Source organism: Pyrus communis, chromosome 13 (genome assembly GCF_041283825.1).
Source record: "Pyrus communis isolate YQ-2024b chromosome 13, ASM4128382v1, whole genome shotgun sequence".
Taxonomy (NCBI): Eukaryota; Viridiplantae; Streptophyta; class Magnoliopsida; order Rosales; family Rosaceae; genus Pyrus; species Pyrus communis.
Window position 1 is genome coordinate 7,993,964 of NC_142577.1, and position 5,280 is coordinate 7,999,243.

Sequence of the window (5,280 nt, forward strand, 5' to 3'; positions counted from 1 at the left end):
GAAAGTCCTACTCTAGGCTAGGTAAGGGGTGATATGGTTAGCAAAGAAAATAGGCTAAACGAGGCTCAACGGGGTTAAAACTAATATATACGAAATATGGGAAGTAAGGCTATTTGGCTATGGTGGCACTACACAACTTCATCTTGATATATGTTATGCAAATCAATGTCATGCTTTGAATGAAACGGATATAAGTTCTAGCATTTAGTTCTATCATGATACAATTGCATTCTAAGTAGCAACCAAGCAAGGAATAATGAGATCATGCAACAACTTTAGAAAACAAAGAATCACAGAAAATAACTCTCCAAAGAACATTTAGGCTCAAGTCTCACAAGGTTGTAGCGTTTGTTTGAGTTCCTTCCTTCAAGCATGTTACAAAAACAATTTTTTTTTTCTTTTATGATTGCATGTGAAGTCATACATTATAACCATAACCAAGCATATACCAAGAGTAAATCAAACTTTCACCTATGTTTATAACTCTTTTTAACAGTCATGCAATTACAAACCAAATCCTTATCATTGTGTTGGAAGGTACCCTAAGACACAAACACACAAAAATGACTCAAAACACTCTTTTTAGGCTTTTTAAAACATGTTTTTCAAATTTTTATGTGATTTTCGGAGTTATAAAACAAAACATACTAAAACACTTTAAAACAACTTAAAAACACCTTAAAATAGCAAGGAACAACATTTGAAGTTATGGGTGATAAAATCCCACGAATTTGCATAAATATACTTAGTTACCCCCCCACACTTAAATCAAACATTGTCCTCAATGTTTTAAGCATAGATTCACACAAAACATAAGTAAACACACAAAAAGCAACTAAACATACTAAACATGGTAGAATGTAACTAACAAAGAGAAGAGTTTAGAGACGCAAATCTGGTTATAGAGTGTAAATTCCATCTTCTCCTTGGTAATTGCATTGAGGCTTGGATCTTTGTGATTCCACAGGCTTACTCTTGAACTGCGCTGCTCCCATCGTTGATTTTCCTTTGTGCTACTCTTGAACTGGGCAGCAGGCTTCCTTTGGTCTCCCCCGAAGGTCTGAGCTTACTCCTTTTATCTGTTTCTTTGTTCAATCTCTCCAATTCGTATTGAAGAGGGTTAGAGGATAGCTCAGCATATGCAGTTGTTGCTTGTCTCCACATGCTTCAATGTATCAATTTCACTTGCCTTACTTGCTCCCCTTTGCAGAAGTGGTCCCTTCTCTGGAAGTGTATCAACCGTTGAAGATGACTACTCGAGAGCAACGCTAGGTAAGCAATCAGGGAAGGGATTCCAGGCAGTTGGTTCCAGATCGAAAGACTGACTCCAAGTGCCGGCTGATTGCTTCTTTTACTTTGCCATGCAAGTAATATCAAAGACAAAGGAAAAGACAGGGAAAGAGCATGATATGAGATACTTTTGCTTTTGACCTTGATGATATGAGATACCTTTTGCTTTTGAAGAAGCGGTGAATGAATCAGCACATGTATTTGTGGTGCTGTTTCCTCCTAGGTCATCTGTACTCCAGGCATCTGGTATCATCTTTGGGGAAGAAGAAAGAATGGAGTATTTCGAAAGGCTTTGCTGGGAGTGCGCTGATAGGAGCATATTCATGCGACTTAAATGGCTTGTTCTCGTGCATTTACGTTATGTTTCATTAGTTATTTTAGTCCTTTATGCTTCTTTTGTGTGTTTTCAGGTTCTAAGGGCAAAGTATGCAAAATGGTGCATTTTGGTGCATTTTGGAGTAGTTTGGGGCGTTAAATGGATTGGATATACTTGAAGCCAAGTAGATGGACGAAATTGAAGACCAAAGGAGGCCCTTTGTACCAGAAATTCACACCAACACATCCCATTTCAGATTGCATTCCAATCATTCCAGCCAAGCCACATGCACTCCCTTTAATTTATTCAACCTAGCTGTCAAAGCACATGCACATTCACCCTAATCATTCACATACACAATCTGCCATCATTCACACATTCATTCCACATGCATTCCCTTCACAAATCAGCCACATGCACTTTGCCTTTCATCATTGCACCATAAATCAGCCACATGCACCCATAATCATTCATCCAACTTTGCACATGCATTCATCATCATAACCTAGCTGTCATTACCCTTTAATCACATGCATAAATCAGCCACATGCATCTCCCATCACCATTTCAGATTTCCACCAAGTTCCTAGCTGTCATATTCCCTCCTTTTCACCTATAAATAAGCATCCATTGCAGCCACAATTCATTCATTCCCATTCATACACAATTCATTCACCATTCACGCCAGAAATTCATCCCCTCTCTATAACACATCCATACTTCACCATTCTTCATATTTTCTGCACAAAAAGAAGCCTTGAGGTCCCCTACATCCATCCCTATCCTAAACACATCATTCTACACCATCCATAACTCCCCATCCCTCCAAACCTATCCTTAGACCTTGTGCTACAACGAAGAGGAGGAGAAGAGTGCCTAAACGTTCATACAATTCAAGTTTGAGTTGTTGGAATGTTTAGGTGTTTCTTTTCCTCGATTCCAATGTTTAATTTCAATTCTCTTTGTTTTGTACGTATGAGGAACTAAACCCCCCCCTTGGCTAGGGGGGGATTCAAAATATATGTTTATGCTTGCATTTTGATTTGATTACTTCTAATTGCGTTTCATAAGTTGTGGATTCAATTTGTTTAACTGTTTGATTGATAACTTATTTATGTATGTTTATTGAGAGTATACGCTTAATTTTCATGCATGAATATGACGCTAGAATATAAGTGAGTTTCACCTAATAGTTACGAACTTATATTCACAAGTAGTGGAGGTTGCTTATAAACAATCGCGTTAAACGAATTCTTGGCATAAGTTTCATGCAATCATAGTAATGAATGCCTCGTCAACACTTATAATTTTCATAGAGCGTAATGATTCTTGCTTGTATCTCTATTATGCAATCATGTAGGGGACTTGTGGGGAATGTTTTGGGTTGTCGTATGCAATCATCCAATTCAATAACGTTAGGAAGATTTGAAGGTTAATTAGTGCATCACGGTTAACTTGGGGTGTTGAGAATTCATGGTTTATTGAAATGCAATTGGAAATCTTTTTATCATGCAAGTGTAACATGTGTGGAGATGAACCCCTTAGCTAGCCATCCTATCCATTCAATTCCATCACATTCATACTTACAATCTGTTTTAATTAGAATCTGTGCAATTAGTTTAATTTCGTCCAAAACTCAATCCCCCCTTGCTTTAGTGTCCAACTTGGTTAGAAAGTGTCTTAGTTTGTGTTTCTAAGTGTTTTGATTCATTTTATTACCCAATTTCGTCCAAAGTAGTCAAAGTGCTCAAAACTGCCCAGAAAGTGTTTTTAAGGCAGTTTTGAGTGTTTTGGGTGCTGTTTGAGTCCTTTGGTTTGTTTTAGTGTTTTAAATGTTTAGTTTTGCATTCTTTGAGTCTAGTTTAGTGTTTTAAACTTTATTTTACGTTTTTGAGTCAGTTTCCAAGTGATTTTGCAATCCCTCCTAATCCCCGGTTAAGAACGATCCCTACTTATACTTATACTACAATTGATAAAAAGAGGGTTTAATTTGTGTGCGTATAATTCTCGCATCATGCGCCCTCAGAGGTGAGGAAGAGTTGGGCATTTTCTTCAGGTTTGCCTTGCCATAAAAGATGAAGGTCGACATATATAGGGATTTCCCAATAGCAAGTGGTGGTATTGTTCTTTTACCCTTGTCGACAAACGTTTTGATCCCGCAAATCCGGCTTTTTGAAATAGTGACGCCTCTTCGATTTCTGAACGACGCCTCTTCGATTTCTGAGCAGGCGCCCCTTCGATTTCTGAGCGACGCCCCTTCGCTTTCTGAACGACACGTAGTAGTGCGGATGCGGCTCTTTTGACAAAGCTGCATGCGTTTTCTGAAAAGTAGAGAAAGCGTCGCCGAACTTTGCGCTTGTCGGCTAAAGATGTGTAGTTGCGATGATGGCCTCCACGTGTTTTCACTTTGTCAGAGATCTTTTGAAAAAGTGAACGCGTTTTCTGAAAAGCCGAGAGATCGTCGCCGAACTTTGCGCAGGAAATTCCGGCTTTTTGAATTGGTGGACGCGTCGCCTTGGCTTTTTATAGAGCTACCGATCACCTCAAACATACACACTCTGAAGACTGCCCATTTTTGAAAATTGTCTCCGGCCCTTTGAAATTTAACTCCATCCACCCCTTCTCTTTGAACACTTTTGAAAAATGGCAAACCCATCGAACCTTAGCTTAGAATTGAGTCTCCGCAGTGATACGGGCGTGCCGCTTCAAGGTAACGTATGGCGCCCTTCTTTCTTATCTTCTAACGGTCCTCTTACAGGTGAAGACTCCGTGATGCAGGACGCCACAACAGCTACAATAGTAGCTAGGAACCTCCTCACTCCAAAAGATAGTAGGCTGCTGTCAGGACGGTCCGATGAGTTGGCCGTTCAAGAGTCCCTCGCTCTTAGTGTTCAGTGCGCGAGCTCGGTGTCCAACATGGGCCAACGCCTGCTTGCTCGGTCCTGCCAAGTGGAATCATTGATGGCGGAGGTGGAGAATCTTAAGCAGGAGATTAAACAGCTTAAGTATGAGAATAGAAGTTTGCATGTGCTTGCAAATAACTATTCGTCGGGCATGAAGAGGAAGCTTGATGAGATGCAAGAATCTCAAGGTCGAATGCAAAGTGACCGTCAAAGGCTTGCGTCTTTCTTCCAAAGGCACCTTTTTCCTGGGTCATCCAGCGTTCCGCCAAGTATTGAGGCCTGGATGCTCTATCTCCGATGCCTTCCGCTCCTATGCCTCTCGCTCCGATGCCTCTTGCTCCGATGCCTCTCGCTCCGATGCCTCTTGCTCCGATGCCTCTCGCTCCGATGCCTCTTGCTCCGATGACTTCCGCTCCCAGAGTTTTGCCACGTAGTGGGGCTTCACGTAAACAAAAACAACCGTTGTGAAGGCTCCATCTTTCTCCATGTTTAGTATCTTTTTTTTTTTTTTTTTTTTTTTTTTTTTTTAATGAACATGCATTGTTTTATTCAGTGCATTGGGTTGCCTCCCAAGTAGCGCTTTCTTTTACGTCTTGCAGCCGGACGAAGAACCCAATCACTCCAGGATATGTTCACGAATCGGATGAGAACTCCGAGTCATGAACTAGTACCTAAAACAAGAAACAAAACAAGATTTAGAAATCTGGAATAAAATAAAAACAAACGAAAATAAAACAATCCAAGGGATTAGCAAAGTTTGCTAATCCCCGG